The following is a 17,158-nucleotide window of genomic DNA, read 5'->3' as shown; positions in this document are numbered from 1 at the left end:
AAGCCATTCTTATTTTTTTCTGTTTCTGTTTGATGCAGCTAAATCTAATCCTCATGGACCCATAAGACAAGGGTTCCCTTTTCTCCTTCTTTCACTGATAGTCATCCATGCAGCAGCCTTGGCCTGTCCACTCTTCGTCTTAGAATTCATTGAGGCCAGCAGGCTGGGAGGACCTGTTCTCAGGCATATTTGCCCTTGTAGAAGGACACCAGGAAAAGCAACGCTTCTCCCCAAAGAAGCCCTGTGGCACCACCAGAAGTAAAATTTGGAATCCTGTACCTTTCCCATGTAGATCCGGATACGTGTAGGGCTTTTCGTCCTTTAGTCGCTCAGTCAAGTCCGACTCTTTGCAACCCCATGGACTGCAGCACGCCAGGCCTCCCTGTCCATCACCAACTCAGTGTTTACTCAAACTCATGTCCATCTAGTCACTGATGTCATCCAACCGTCTCATCCTCTGTTGTCCGCTTCTTCTCCTGCCCTCAATCTTTCCCGGCATCAGGGTCTTTTCTAATGAGTCGGCTCTTCGAAAAAGGTGGCCAAAGGATTGGAGTTTCAGCTTCAGCATCAATCCCTCCAGTGAATATACGGGATTGATTTAAGGATGTATCAAGTGCGTCCTCTGATTTTCAGTGGCCCCAAGGAAGCACTTGGCCACAGGAATAGAGGAGAAATAAAAGTTAAGTAGTTATAGGTTTTTGTTTTTTGGCTGACTTCATCTATTTTTTTTTTTTTACTTTTTTTATTGGAGTATAGTTGATTTACAGTGTTATTAGTTTCAGGTGTACAGCAAAGGAGTCTGTTTTATATACATACATATGTACTTCCCTGGTAGCTCAGACGGTAAAGCGAGGACCTACAGTGCAGGAGACCCGGGTTCAATCCCTGGGTCGGGAAGATCCTCTGGAGAAGGAAATGGCAACCCACTCCAGTATTCTTGCCTGGAAAATCCCATGGACGGAGGAGCGTGATAGGCTATAGTCCATAGGGTCGCAAAGAGTCAGACACGACTGAGTGACGAGACTTTCACTTTCATATATTTCTTGGGTAGCAAGGAGATCAAACCAATCAATCCTAAAGGAAATCAACCCTGAATATTCACTGGAAGGACTGATGCTGAAGCCAAAACTCCAATACTTCAGCCACCTAATTTGAAGAGTCGACTCATTGGAAAAGACCCTGATGCTGGGAAAGATTGAGGGCATGAGAAGAGGGCAACAGAAGACAGGATGGTTGGATGGCATCACCAACTCAATAGACATGAGTTTGAGCAAACTCCAGAAAATGGTGAAGGACAGGGAAGCCTGGCGTGCTGCAGTCCATGCGTTCCCAGAGAGTTGGACATGACTGAGAGATTGAACAACAACAATATATATATATTTTTTCATAATATTTTTCCTTACAGGTTATTACAAAGTATTGAATATAGTTCCCATGGTATACAGCAAGTCCTTGTTGATCATCTATTTTATATATCGTATTGTGTATATGTTAATCTCAAACTGCTAATTTAGCCCCCTACCCCTAACTAGTTATGTTTAAGATTCAGGCAAATGTGTTTGGAAAGACTGTAAATTTATGGCTCATTGGAAGGTGTCATTATGGACATTAATTTTCTCTAGGCTTTGGGAAGCAATTTCAAAGGAAAATTATATTTTCTAATTTATATGTAGGTTCACAAAACAACTATATCTCATATGAAACATTTCTAAAAATGCTGGTCATCTCTAGCTCAATTACATATAGGTTTGAACTTTTCTCTTAAAACAGTTGAATGGTTGGCAGAATTAGTAAGGAAATAAGGAAATTGCTTTTGAATACAGAAGTTGAAAGTTCTTTGATTTAGGAGCGATTAGAGAAATTTGTTTGCGGAGAAGAGTCATATAACTATAATAAAAGTCATTATTCCTCCAAATACTGTAATTTGTATACAACACTTGGGTTGATTTATGAAACAGTTTTGTTCCCTATGAACCATGAGTGTATTACAAAAAAAGTATGCAAATTGAATTTTTGATAGCTTTGTTTTTACCCATGACATCATTGTCTCCACAGTAAACTAACATATTTTCCAAAAAGTCACATATACTCACTGCAGCAATCACTTACTCTTTCTCTCACAATCAGTCTCATGTAGGGCTGAAAGGGTTTAACAGTATTCTAGATGATTCTAACTTAAAAAATTAATGATTAAGAAATCTTGTCTGGGGACTTCCCTGGTGATCCAGTAGTAAGACTTCGCCTTCCAGTGCACAGTATGAGGGTCAGATACCTGTTTGGAAGCTAAGATCCCACATGCCTGTGGCCAAAAACCAAAAATAAAACAGGAGCAATATTGTAACAAATTCAATAAAGACTTTAAAAAAAAAAGAGAGAGAGAGAAAGAAGTCTTATCTAATTCACTTCTAACCACCTCTGAGTAAGACCATGGAAATTTCATCACGTTTCTTTAGAGATCTGTGGAAACAGATATGCCTACACCTTTTTCCTCTGCACCACTTGTTTATTTTAAAGTTAACTTCTCATGCTTGCTGCGCTGATAAAAGTCGAGTTTCTCTGTGGTTAGTATCTGGGAACTAATTTTGATAAAATCCAATGAACAATGACACAATCAGATGAACGTGTCAATATTGGGAAAGCGGCGTCTCTGACTTGTGCTGCACCTGACTCTCTACTTTTATGGGTCACTAAGACCTTCCTTCTAAGCAGACTTCTTCCATTTGAAGGATGTGTGTTAGTTGCTCAGTCGTGTCCCAGCCTTTGCAACCCCATGGACTGTAGCCCACCAGGCTCCTCTGTCCATGGAATTAATTCTCCAGGCAAGAACACTGGAGTGGGTTGCCATGCCCTTCTCCAGGGGATTTTTTTCAATCCAGGGATCAAACTAGGGTCTCCCCCACTGTAGGCAGATTCTTTCCTGTCTGAGCCCCCAGAGGCACGTAAAGAAAGGGACAGAGGAAAGAACTTTGACAGAACACCGAGTAGAACCTCTTGCATCAGTGTTAGGTTATGTACATTCAGCTCTCCAGATTTATTTACTGGACAGTTTTTGGTTGATATAGTTTCCTGTTGAACTTGAGATTTCTTGTAGTTCATGTCCATTAGGAAAGGAGGAGTAGTAACAAGTTAAATACCTCAAAGAAATGTTGCACATTCAATGACAGTTGCCTAAGAGAAGGCTGGAAATGCGATTTTGTCTGTGATGTCTGTCTTCTCTCAGGTAGGTCCCTTCAGTTCTGTGAGCTGGCATGCTTAGCGTCTGATCCAAAGTACAAGGCAAACATGATGTACGCCTTCTATTGCTTAATCCTATAAACGAGCCTGGAGTGTGAACGTAAATGTCGTGACTTTTGTTATGATCACAGATGAATAGGCTTGGCTGTACTTCGGCCATCAACTTCAGCAGCTCGTGCTCAGGAGCAGTTCTTAGACGGAGCCCGAGCCCATCCCTTGGTACTCTCCCCCCCACCCCAGCTCTACTCAGTGTGGCGGGTCCAAGGCCTTGGGTGGCCACCACTGCCATACCCCCATTTGGACTGGCAGGACTGGCAGACTGAGTGCCAGTGATCACTAAGTCGCTCCCAACACCCACAGTCTGCCCAGCTCATTACTGCCTTTCAAAGACGTCATTTGTTGTTTTTGTTTGATTGCACTGGTACTTTACAGGAATAAGACATGAAATACACGAATATATTCTTTTTGTAAAAATTAAAATATGTGAACTCAACAGCACCATTAATTAACTGGATACATTGACACCTATGGGCTTCCCAGGTGGCTCAGTGGTAAAGAATTTGCCTGCCAATGCAGGAGACATGAGTTTGATCCCTGGGTTGGGAAGATTTCCCCGGAGGAGGAAATGGCAACCCACTCCAGTATTCTTGCTGGTAAAATCCCATGGACAGAGGAGCCTGGTGGGCTACAGTCCATGGGGTCTCCAGTTGGACATGACTGAGCGACTGAGCACACACACACACACACACACTCACACTCACACACACTCACATCTCTTGACTACTTTATCCAATGACAGCAGAATACACAATTTTTTCCGAAGCTCACATGGAACATACACCAATATCCACCACATTTTGCACTGAAAACACACCTTGACAAGTTTAAAAGAAGGGAAGTCATATGTTTGCTCTCAGACCTCAGCGGGATTAAATTGGAGATCAGTAACAGAAAAATAGCTGGAAAATTCCCAAATATTTAGAGATTAAACAACACACTTCTAAATGACATGTAGGTCAAAGGAGCAATCTCAAGAGAAATTTCACAGTATTTTGAACTAAATGAAAATGAAAATACAACTTATCAAATTTTGTGGAATCCAGCAAAAGACGTGCTTAGAAGAAAATTTATAGCATTGAATGCATATATTAGAAAAGAAGATTTAAAATCCATTATCTAAGCTTCTGTTTTAGGAAACCAGAAGAAGAAAGGCAAGTTAACTCCAAAGTTAGCCAAAGAAAAGAAATAACAAAAATTAGAACAGAAATCAATTAAATTTAAAAAAGGAAATCAATAGAGAAAAATCAATGAAGCCAGAAGCTGGTTCTTTGAAAAGATCAAAAAAATCAATAAGTTTCTAATCAGGCTAACAAAGAAAGAGAGAAAGGACACAAATCACTAATATGAGAAATGAAAAAGGCAACATCACTGCAGATCTCACAGACATTAAAACGATGGAAAATAGTATGAACAACTCTATGCTGGCAAATTAGGTAACCTGGATGAAATCAATCAGTTCCTTGAAAGGGGCAACTTGCCAAAACTCACCCAAGAAGAAATAGACAATCTGAATAGACCTATATTTATTAAAGAAATTGAATCAACAATTCTGTTTGCTTCCAAAACAGAAAGCACAAGGCCCAGATAGTTCTCTGATGATTTCTACCAAACACATAAGAAAGAAATTATAACAATTCTCTACTGTTTTTCCCAGAAGATCAAAGTAGAGGTAATACTCTGAGTTAATACTAACTCATTCTGGGAGGCCAGTATTATCGTAATACCAAAAACAGACAAAGACATTACAGGAAAAGGAGACTACAGATCGATGTCTCTTATGCACAGACATAAAAAAAAAAAATCCTCAACAAATATTAGTAAATTGTATCAGCAATTGCACCCAAGGATTACATACCATGACAAAGAGGAGTTTATCCCAGGTAAGCAAGGCTGGTTCAACAGCAGAAAATCAGTGAATGTCACCCATCACATCAACATGATCAATAAGATACAGAAAAAGCATTTGGCAAAATTCACAATAAAACTCTCAGTAAATGAGGAACAGAGAACTTCCTCAACTTAATAAAAAATATCTATAAAAAACTCTGCAGCCAGCAGCACACTTGATGGTGAGAAAGCGGAAGGTTTCCCGCTAAGATCAAGAACAAGGCGAGGACAAGGGCTTCCCTGGCGGCCCAGTGGTTAAGAATCTGCCTGGCAAGGTCGGGACAGGGGTTCAATCCCTGGTCAGGGAACTAGGATTCCATGAACAGTGGGGCAACTAAGCCTGAACAACTGGAGAGCAACCCCCTGCGTGCTGCAACTAGGGAAAACCTGAGCACAGCAGTGAAGACCCAGCACAGCTGAAAAAAGAGTTAAAAAGAGAAAAGGAACAAGGCAAGGACGTCTGCGTTCTCACGCGTTTTGAATGTTGTACTCCTTAAAATACATACAGCTGACTTTTCTTCCTCATCTTCTGTCAGGGAAGGGATGATGCTGTCTGAAGCCTGTCTCTGTCGGGTGTCCTGAGGATGCAGCTGCTCTGAGGTTTGCCCGTGAACCCCCTCATTCCACAGGCTCTGCCTCCATTTCGAGCTTTGACCCCTGTCTGATTACATGTCTTCATTCTTGCCATCTTCCAGGCCTTTCCTTTCACCATCTTCCACGACTCCTGCTCCACGGGCTGGGGTAGACCTCCTCCACCTCCTCCCCTTCCCCAAACCACACCCGCCCTGCAGCACCCAGGGCTGTGCTGGGCCTTCCAAGCCCTTCTCAGCTCTACCTGCCCACAGCGCCGCCCTTCTAAGGACGGAGGGGCCCAGCTGAGCCCTCCGGCAGCCACGGTGGTTTTCAGATGCCCGAAGACCGCCTCTGACTTGGACCAAATGTGGCAGACGGAACACGCACCTGAACTCTGCCCTCTCCACGCCCTGCTAAGTGAGAGCAAATTAAAAACAGGGATACGACCCACAAGGCCACAGAGGACGAGAGAGGGGATGGCAGAGATGAGCCACAGCAGTGAAATTTTGGAAAAGCAAAAGGAAAAATGACCGCTGATTCTGTAGAACTGAGAAACTGAAACCTGCTTCTTTTTTTTTTTTTTTTAATTTTATAAATTTATTTATTTTAGTTGGGGGCTAATTACTTTACAATATTGTAATAGTTTTTGCCATACATTGACATGGATCAGCCATGGGTTTACATGTGTTCCCCTTCCTGGACCCCCCACCCACCTCCCTCCCCATCCCATCCCTCTGGGTCATCCCATTGCCCCGGCCCTGAGCCCTTGTCTCATGCATCGAACATGGAATGGTGTTCTGTTTCACATATGATAATATACATGTTTCAATGCTATTCTCCCAGAACGTCCCACCCTCACCTTCTCCCTCAGAGTCCATAAAATTGTTCCATGCATCTGTGTCTCTTATTCTGTCTCGCATATAGGGTTATCGTTACCATCTTTCAAATTCCATATATATGCATTAGTATACTGTATTGTTGTTTTTCTTTCTGGCTTACTTCACTCTGTATAATGGGCTCCAGTTTCATCCATCTCAGTAGAACCGATTCAAATGTATTTTTTTTTAATGGCTGAGTAATATTCCATTGTGTATATGTACCACAGCTTCCTTATCCATTCGTCTGCTGATGGACATCTAGGTTGCTTCCATGTCCTGGCTATTGTAAACAGTGCTGCGATGAACATTGGGGTACATGCGTCTCTTTCAATTCTGGTTTCCTCGGTGTATATGCCCAGCAGTGGGATTGCTGGGTCATATGGCAGTTCTATTCCCAGTTTTTTAAGGAATCTCCACACTGTTCTCCATGAAACCTGCTTCTTACAAACGAGGGGCATGTTGGCTTGGCAGGACTCGAGAAAGTCTCAGGATTGGAGGGTCAAGGACCGCTAAGTCCTGGTGTGTGGGGTGGGGCTACACCCGGGGTTGATTGAAAGTTCAGTTGATGAGCAGTTGGACACCCAGATTACCTTCTCTACCCAGCCAGCCAACTACCCTTCCTGTGTTACTGACCTATTGCTGTGTAATAAGTCGCCTGGCAATGCAGTGACCTAGAACAAAAGTTGACGGTTATTACCTCGCCATCAAGAATTCTGGAAGGGCTTAGCTGTGCGTTCTGGCTGAAGGTTTCTCATGAGGTCAGACTGCCGATGGGAGCTGGAGGCGCCCCCTCCCAGATGGCTCCCTTCCTTGGTGTCTGTTGGAAAGAGCCCTTGGCTCTTCTCCACAGACATCCCCACAGGCCGCCCAAGTCTCTGCACAGCATGGCCGTGAGGGGTACCAGACAGCAAGCTGGAAGCTGCCGTGTCTCTGGTGATCTAGCCCTGGAAGCCACACTCCATCATTTCTGCTGTATCAATCTTGGTGACCCAGGCTGCTCTCGTCATTTTGGGAGGGACCTATGTAGGAGGTGCCAATACCAGGGGGTGCTGATCGCCGGGTACTGTTTTGAAGGCTGGTGTCCCTCACCACCTTCCTGTCTCACTCTCCAGTGTGACACAGGCACCAGGACCACCACACACTCAAGGGAAGAAAGAGAGAGAGAGCAAACAGAGAGAAACAGAGGAATTCAGAGAGGACCATATGCAGGAAGCAGCAGGAAACTTGAGAAAAAAAATGGAACTAAATCTTCAGGAAGAGAAGTTAATCTAGCCCAATCGTGAAACAAGTCTAGGATGCGATAGTTATGATAGTGAAAATCACAGCAAGGACCTCACAAGGCCTCGCCGGCCAACATTCATGGAGTCCATACAGTGGGACAGACCTTCTCCTAAACAGGATGGCACTGTATTAGCGCATTTCATCCTGCGAAGAGCCATCCAGAAGGCAGCTTCTGTGACTACACTTGTTTTATGGAGGAGGCACTAGGTCACTTCTCCAAGGCACAGCCGGTAAGCAGAAAAGCCCAGGGACTTCCCTGGCAGTTCAGTGGTTAAGATTCCGAGCTCCCACTGCAGAGGGCTCGGGTTCGACGGCGATTGCTGGTTGGGGAACTAAGGCCCCACAGACTGAGCTGAACAGCCAGAAAAAGCCTGGAGCTGAGTACTGGGCCGGAACTCAGAGACAGCGTCAGCCCCTGTGAGCAGAACCCTCGCTAGAGAAGGAAGGAACTTGGTTTCAGAAGCAGATGCGGCTGAGAGCGACTCAGCCTTGCCTTTGCCGCAGGGAGGGGCGGCTTGTAGCAGGGACTGAGCCTGTTCCTTTGCTGTTCCTGCCGTGGGGGGCAGGCTGCAGGGTTGGGGGGCAGCTCAAAACAGGCCCAGCGCCCTGCCCTGCACTGCTGAACCCACACCTCGGCTCTCGGTACACCCCACTGGAATCCCTGGAGGAAAATCAGAAGTTTAGACATTAGGAGCTGGACGCTGGCAGTCACGGCTACACCATGGCCTCCCTCGATGACCCCTGCTCTCTCCTTTTTAATTATTTTATATTTATGTTGGAGTATAGTTGATTTACAGAGTTGTGTTAATTTCAAGTATACAGCAAAGTGGTTCAGTTATACATATACAGGTATCTATTCTTTTTCAAATTCCTTTCCCATTGAGGTTATTATAAAATACCGAGCAGAGTTCCCTGTGCTATACAGCAGGTCCTTGTTTATTATTAGTTCATATTTAGTAACGTGTACATGTTAACTCCAAATTCCCAGTTGATCCCTCCCTGCCTTTCCCCTTTGGTAACCATAAGTTTGTTTTCTACACCTGTGACCCGGTTTCTGTTTTGTGTGTAAGTTCATTTGTATCATTTTAAGATGCCGCATAAAAGTGATGTCATGTGAAATTTGTCTTTGTCTGACTTACTTCACTTAGCCTGATGATCTCCACATCCACCCATGTTGCTGCCAGTGGCATAATTTCATTCTTTTTAATGGCTAGTGGCACAACTGGTTAGCCTGTGGTACTTCTATTACTGCTGTTCTAGACCATAATGATACGGTGACCATGTAGTGGTCCCTTAGTCCGGGCACTCTAAACCTCTGCCAAAGCTCTATTTCAGGGATAAGTAAACAGTGGTTCAGAGAGACTTTTCTCAGGTCTCCTGGCTGCTAAGCGGCAAAGTGGGGGTCAGAGTCCAGGTGTCGCTAGTAGTAAAGAACCCGCCTGCCAGTGCAGGAGACATAAGAGACATGGGCTCGATCCCCAGGTCAGGAAGATCCCCTGGAGGAGGGCATGGCAACCCGCTTCAGTATTCTTGCCTGGAGAATCCCGTGGACAGAGGAGCCTGGTGGGCTACAGTCCATGGGGTCGCACAGAGTTGGACACAGCTGAAGCGACTTGGCATGCATGCCTTCCTGCTGGACCTCTTCTCATAGGAGAAAGTGTTTGGCTCAACTCTTCACCCTCCCTTGGATCCACACCATTTACATTTCCCTGTCCTGAGAGTGTGTTCGGTCATGTGACCTGAGTTCGCTGACGGAACGTTAGCTTGTGCTGTGACCCAGGGCTTGACGGTCGTGTGCGTCTGCCTTTGCTCTCAGGCTCCTCCGCTGACCGGCCTGGGCCGTCTCACGGGTCTCAGGGAGGGAATGAGACGCCTGGGTCTCGGGGAGGGAATGAGACGCCTGGAGCAGCCGACCCCCGTGGGCCCGACTCTGTGCGACCCCCTGGACTGTAGCCCCCAGGCTCCTCCGTCCATGGGATTCTCTAGGCATGAACACTGGAGTGTGCCCTCCTCCAGGGGATCTTCCCGACCCAGGGATCGAACCCAGTTCTCCTTCATTGTACGCAGACGCTTTACTGTCTGAGCTACCAGGGAAGTCCCCCTCGGGCCCACAGGTTCAAAAGGAGAAAAGAATGCTATTTTAAGGCACTGAATCCTGAGATCATTGGCTGGGCAGCCTTTTGGTGGCATTGGCTAACTGGTCTACCAGACCTTAGAAATGCCCGCTGCTGAGATGCACAGCAGATGCCTCATGGTTGAGAATCGGAGAGAGGTTCAAGGCCTGCTTGGCTAAGATGACCAGAGGTAGCAAAGAAAGACACAGGACCCAGATCGTTTTAAATTTCAGATAAACAGCCAATCTTTTTTTTAGTATAGCTACCTCCCAAGCAATATTTGGGAAAGATTCATACCAAAAATTATTCAGTATTTATTTAAATGACACATTTAACTGGTCCTCCTGTATTTTGCCTGGGAACCAGATTCTGGCAGATTTGTAAGAGTCGGTCTACGCAGACAGCGCCTGTGTGTAAACGTGGACCTGAGGACTTCCCTGGTGGTCCAGTGGATAAGAATCCACCTGCCAATGCAGGGGACACGGATTCAACTCCTGGTCCAGGAAGACCCCACATGCCACGGGGCAACTAAGCCCGTGCATTACAACGCTGAGCTTGTGCTCTAGAGCCTGGAGACCGCAACTCCTGAAGGCCAGAACCCACACTCCACAGCGAGAGAAGCCAGCGCAGGGGGAAGACCACGCTCTGCAACCAGGAGTAGCCCTCGCTTGCTGCAACTAGAGAAAAGCCTCCGCAAGGCAACACAGACCCGTCACAACCAAAAATCAGTAAAATTATGAAAAAAAAAAAAGTGGGCCTGAGCTAGAGAGTAAGAGACATGGACGCAGAAATAACCTCCTGGACTCTGCATCAGGCGCTAAGTAGATTCATAGGGCAGGCGCTGTCTCAGGTTCACTCTACCTGGAGGGTCTGGGTCAGAGAAAAGGTGCCTGAAATGCTGAGAAAGGACAGGCTTGCTGGTGGCCAGGGGGGAGTCTCTTCCAGCTTTATTATTTGACTGCTCTACACTTGGGGGTGCACAGGGCGGCTCTGGCTTTCCTAGCTCCAGAGCCTGTTGGAAACACAGAGAGCACCCCCCTCAGCAATGTGACACCTGCCTCCCTTTTGCTGGGTCCCAGGGTGCGTTTCCCAGGTTACGGCCCCATTTGTCTCCGAGGCGCCTGCAAAGAAGGGCACTCTGGGTATGGAAGACAAGGCTGCAGCCGAGGGCCCAGGAAGGAACTGCCCAAGGATGGTTGTCAAGAGGTCAGGCCAGCGGGCAGGCAGGCAGTGCAGTCAGGGGGCCGGGTGAAGCCGAGAGAAGGAAAGGGATGCGGGGAAGTCAGGGAGGAGCAGCCGTAGGCGGCCAGGGACTCCGTCCACCTCTGCTTTCGGCTCTCTCTTTAGCCGATTTGCACAAGCCCCTGTTTTTGGTCTCTGCACAGTCCGTGAATAATCGCCAGCTCAATCCAGGGAGAAATTCCACTCTCTCAGCCAGCAGCACAGATTGTTGCAAGAAAAATGACACAACTCCATCCTCTGGGCAAACTTGCAAATTATTACAAATTTCCCATCTCTCCAGCACTCACACAGCTGGCGGGGAAGGGTGTCAGTTTTCCATGGAGATGGAAGGCCTGGCGGGGAAGGGTGTCAGTTTTTCCATGGAGATGGGAGGCCTGGCAGGGAAGGGTGTCAGTCTTCCATGGAGATGGGAGGCCTGGCAGGGAAGGGTGTCAGTCTTGCATGGAGATGGGAGGCCTGGCAGGGAAGGGTGTCAGTCTTCCGTGGAGATGGGAGGCTCCTCCTCCGGGCGATTTCTCGTGATCAGACGCATCGCTGCGGTGCCCTGTTGGCTTTCATTCCGGGCTCGCTTTTCCCGACGTTGAGACAAAGCTGGCCCAGGGCCTGTGTCTGACCACTCCGCAGGACTCAGGCACCAAGCCTGCCTACGCTCAGCCCAAAGGTGGATCCCTGTGAGAGGAACCCTGGCCAGCGAAGATTCTGCATCTCCAGATGAATGACATCACACAGACGATGTTGATCACGTGTGTTCGGGGCAGGATAGTTCTGCTGTGAACCACAGCCCACTCATCTGAGGCCCAGGGCTGACCTAACCTCTGAAACCTGCCCTGACCGCTGTCAGCAACCCGACGGGGCTCACCCCCTGTGCTAGGTTCCAAGCAGTCCAACAATTAACGAGGCACGGGGTCTAGTTTCAGGAAGCTTGCTGTTTGGAAGGAAAGGAGAGCCACGAATTGCTATGATGCGAGAAGAGACGTCAAGAACCTGCATGGTGGCAGCGACTGGAGGAGGGGGTGCAGAGAGACGCTCCCTGGGGGGGAAGGCCTGGAGGGGGGTCTGGTGGAGGAGACAGCCTTTGAGCTGGGCTTCAGGAATGGCCTTTGGGAGGTCAGGAGTGTCTAGGCACCAAGACAAGCAAAGGGGAGAAGGGAGAGTGACCTCAAAGCGGGGTTTGCAGGGAGAGTAGCGAGAAGTCAGGCTTTAGCGTGAGACAAGGAATCAAAGGCTCAGATGCACTTCCTCAGAGGAGAGTCACTCTGGTTTGTGTCCCCAGCTAGACCGCGAGTGCATTTGGGGTCTCTATCCCACCATGCACAGCCTAACACCTGCCCCTTCCCCTAGTATTAAGTAGCTAAATTTTTTTAAAAAATTACTTTTGGCAGTGCAAGGCCTCAATTTCCCCAAGGCATGTGGGATCTTAGTTTTCCTACCAGGGATGGAACCAGTATCCCCAGCACTGGAAGGGGATTCTGAACCACTGGACCATCAGAGAAGTCACGAAAGGCTAGATTCTAAAGCAGTTTACCCTACGAGGTTAAAGGATGAATCTTCGGTTTACCAATGTTAGTTAGTCACCATGATTCTTTAGGCTGTTTCTTTAGAAGACCTCAAGCAGCTCTGAGCTTTGACTGTCTCTGTTGATAAAGAGAAAGTAAATTCTTCCTGTTGCAAAAACTTCTGGAGCAGCAGGAAACCAACCTGTCAACAGAAATTGATTTATTCGCTCAACTGGAATGGCCCGACCCACTTAACACATTCCCTGAGAGTACTGTTTTCACTCAACCCACAGGATGGGGCTGATCATCACATGATAACTAATATCTTCATGAGGAAGTCTAGGTAGAGATATCCATTGTGACTTAATAGATGGAGAACATGAAGTACAAATTTCACAGTGACCCAGATAGACATTTGCTTCTAGTTGGATAATGTATTTACCAGGTCATCCGAGCATAGTTCCCTTAGATACAGGATGAATTCCATCTGAATTTGCATCTCTAACCAGAAAGCCAAAGGCAAGGGCTTCCTTATCATCATGGAGAGAGAAACCCAGTTTTGCAATATTCTCCGGACTCATTTTTAAGTTTCCAGTAGCCTCTGTTTCGGAGAAGGCAATGGCACCCCACTCCAGTACTCTTGCCTGGAATATCCCATGGACGGAGGAGCGTGGTAGGCTACAGTCCATGGGGTCGCGAAGAGTCAGACACGACTGAGCGACTTCACTTCCACTTTTCCCTTTCATGCATTGGAGAAGGAAATGGCAACCCACTCCAGTGTTCTTGCCTGGAGAATCCCAGGGATGGGGGAGCCTGGTGGGCTGCCGTCTATGGGGTCGCACAGAGTCGGACACGACTGAAGCGACTTAGCAGCAGCAGTAGCAGCAGCCTCTGTTTTCTTCTTCTTGGGACAGTTCTTTACAGCTTCTTTTGTTCTTGTTTAGAATACAGTTGACCCTTGAACAATGCAGGGGTTACGGGTGCCGACCCCTCAAAGTTGACAGTCTACGTATAACTTTACAGTTGACCCGTGTGTCCGAGGTTCCACATCTGAGAAAAGAAGCTGCCGCGGACCATATTTGTCGACGAAAATCCAGCTGTCAGTGGACCTGCTCAGGTCAAGTCGCTGTTCGAGGGTCAGCGGTCCTTCACAAGCGCTCCCCGGATCTCAGCTCAGCGGGCCACGTCTGACTCTGACACGGACCCCAGGCTCTCCGGCCGTGAGGAACTGACGGCTGACGCCATGTCAGCTTCCAGAACCTCCCCCTGGCCTTGATCGCCCGGGGCCTCCAGACACTTGTGTGTGCTGATCTCAGATGCAAAACAGCTGCTGGCCTCGGAAGCGTCTCGGGAGCTATGGAGGAAAGTCAGCACCTTTGATGCTGCCAGGAGGCAGGCAGTGGTCTCAGAGTTAAAGCTTCTTCGGGGACGGACGCGCTGCGGTCGGCGTGTATGGCAGAGCTGGAGCAGGACTCCAGGCCTGTCGTCGTCAAGAGGGGAGACAGAGGCTTTGGAGTCGGGGTCCTCTTCTGCCCCTCCCTCACCCAGGGGCTCAGTGACTCCCTCACTCACTCGGCAAACGCTCGCCAAGGGGCTGCCTGTGTGTGAGCCGGGCACTGCTCAGTGTGGGAAGACGCAGGTGGGTAAGCAGCGTCTGACCTCCCAGAGCGTCCCGGATGTGCAACTCCGTCCCTGGATGTGGAACTCTGCATCTAAAACTGCGCAAGGCTTGGGACGGCCCTGGTGGTCCAGTGGTCAAGACTTCCCCTTGCGATGCAGCGGGTTCAATCCCTCGTGTAGGAGCTGGGGCCCCACATGCCTTGTGGCCAAAAAACCAAGACATAAAACAGAAGCGATATTGTAACAGATTCAATAGACTTTCAAAATGGTCTACATTAAAAAAAAAAACAAAAAAAACTGGGTAAGTCCTGGGTAAAGTGGGACAAGCTGGTCACCCCACGGGGGACAGATCATTAGCAAGGACACAAATAAATATGTTAAGTTCAGACAGTGATACAGGCCAAGGAAATAAGGTGGGTGATGTGCTGTCAAAGGGAGGAGGAGGCGTTTTTTTTTGTTTTCACATATGTGTGTATCCATTTTCCCCAAATCCCCCTCCCATGCACACTGGCACATAACAATGGGCAGAGTTCCGTGTGCTATACAGTGGTCCTTATTGGTTATCCATTTTGCATATAGCATTTACCAAGGCCCCATCCGCCATCAGGGGCTTTACTTGTGTTAACTCACTTGACCCTCACAACAAAGGTAGGTTTATCTCATTATCCTGCCCACATGATGAGGGAGAAACCCAGGTACAGGAGGTGTGAGAAGTTAGCAGTGTGTACATGACCTTCCCAAACTCCCTAACTAATTCCCCCCCGCCCCCCGGCAACCATAAGTTGGTTTTCTAAGTCTGTGAGTCTCTGTTTTGTAAGTAAGTTCATTTGTATCATTTCTTTTTAGATTCCACATATAGGGGATGTCATAGGTTATTTCTCTGACTTATTTCCCTCAGTATGACACTCTCGAGGTCTATCCACGTTGCTGCAAATGGCACTGTTTTATTCTTTTTAGTGGCCGAGTAATATTCCACTGTATACATGCACCACATCTTTACCTGTTCATCTGCCGACGGACACTCACGTTGCTCCCGTGTGCTGCAATGAACACTTGGCTGCATGTATCCTTGGATCATGTTTTTCTCTGGTTATATGCCCAGGAGTGGGATTGTAGGGTCATGTGGTAGCTCTGTTTTTAGTTTTTTAAGGAAACTCTACATTGTTCTCCCAAGTGGCGGTACCAATTTACATTCCCACCAACTGGGTAGGAAGGTTCCCTTCTCTCCACACCCTCTCCAGCATTTGTTGTTTGTGGATTTTTTGATGATGGCCTTTCTGACTGGTGTGAGGTGACATCTCATTGAAGTTTTGATTTGCATTTCTCTAATAACTAGCAATGTTGAACATCTTGTCACGTGTGGCCATCTGTCTATTCAGATGTCTAGGTGATGTCTAGAAATGTCTATTCAGGTCTAGGGAGGAGGAGGCTTTTGTTGACAACAGGGCAAGGAGGTGGGAGTGTCGCTGGCCCGTCGATGGAGCAGGGACGAGGTGGGCAAGTCAGCCGTCAAGGGAAAGGTTGAGCTGGAGTGGAGGGGAGGGAGCAGAGGAGGCAGGGAAGCAGGGGAGGAGCTGGCCTGGGATTCCGTATCAGCGTGAATACAGCCGATCAGCTTTCACCAAGGCCCCATCCGCCATCAGGGGCTTTACTTGCGTTAACTCGCTTTATCCTCACAAGGAACGTAGGCTTATCTCATTATCCTGCCCACGTGATGGGGCAAGAAACCCAGGGACAGGAGGCGTGAGAAGGTAGCCAAGGCTGATGCTCTCTGGGCGTTTGGACCAAGCCTCGTCTGGGGCCTCCGTGTGTGACCCGCTCAGCCCAGACCCATCGGATCCCGTGGCTCCTGGACCGTGCTAAACTCTCAGCCTGTCCGAGGGCTGTGCCAGTGTAGGATTTCCACAATGGACTTCATATGAAGACACCAGGGGGGCGAAAAGATTCTGGCATGTTGCCTTTTTAACTTCCGCTCTGCTTCTTTATAACCACCTGCAATATGTTATTCTCACCCTTTGATGAATATAGAGAGCAACACAACCATCCAACTGCAGAAGCTGTGATCTCGGCAACCAAATCACTTACTCGGCTGTGCTTAACAGTGGGGATTTCTTCCCTCCACCATTTCTGATAAAATGTTTGCACAGCATTATACGGGGAAACACAGAGCTACAGCAATAAAACACGAACAAGGATAATTTGTGTGTTGGCATTTCCACAATAGAATGTCAAGTGTTTCATACCCCAGAGATATTGAACCTTTCTAAGCCGACTGCTTTGAAAAAAAAATGCTTTATGTTCATTTTATTATTAATCTTAAGCTGTACATATATATTATAGACACTCTTTTTGTATGATATGTTTCTCAAACAATATTTTAAAGTCTGTAATAAAAATAAATATGCATTGAAAATTACTGCATGGAAATATGCATTGAAAATGACACTGTGAGGCAAACTAACAGGCAGTTTTTATTGAGGGAGAACTTTTTTTTTCTAAGACCACCCTGCCCTCCTTTTCAGAATTCCCTGCAACGATCTTTTACAAAGGGACTTTGTTCCTTTTGTGGGACCTGATGATTAATCAACGTGGACTCATTTCTCTCACTATTCTTAGAATTCTGTTTCAGACACTTTCCAGGTGGTAGACAAGGATATTCAGATCCAAGATTTAACTGGAAATCATCACATCTTAAGAGCACTTACAAATCACACATTGTAAAATGAGTTGAAAAGTAATCTGTATGCATCATTTGAATTTTAGGGATTTCTTT

At 47.1% G+C, this 17,158-nt stretch overlaps 1 long non-coding RNA gene across 1 annotated transcript in view; it reads left to right on the top strand.

The window, feature by feature from the left end:
• The window catches only part of LOC145517818 (uncharacterized), a 52,132-nt gene extending 35,333 nt beyond the window's left edge, over positions 1–16,799 (top strand). The window contains exon 3 of the long non-coding RNA XR_014062358.1: positions 13,710–16,799. This is a non-coding gene — a long non-coding RNA (uncharacterized LOC145517818). The remainder of the gene's footprint in view (positions 1–13,709) is intronic.
• Positions 16,800–17,158: the final 359 nt, after the last annotated feature.

Source organism: Giraffa tippelskirchi, chromosome 8 (genome assembly GCF_054371585.1).
Source record: "Giraffa tippelskirchi isolate mGirTip1 chromosome 8, T2T-mGirTip1v1.2.pri, whole genome shotgun sequence".
In the NCBI taxonomy this organism is placed as follows: Eukaryota; Metazoa; Chordata; class Mammalia; order Artiodactyla; family Giraffidae; genus Giraffa; species Giraffa tippelskirchi.
The sequence above is the reverse complement of the archived record's forward strand: the minus strand, read 5'-3'. Positions and strand labels throughout refer to the sequence as shown.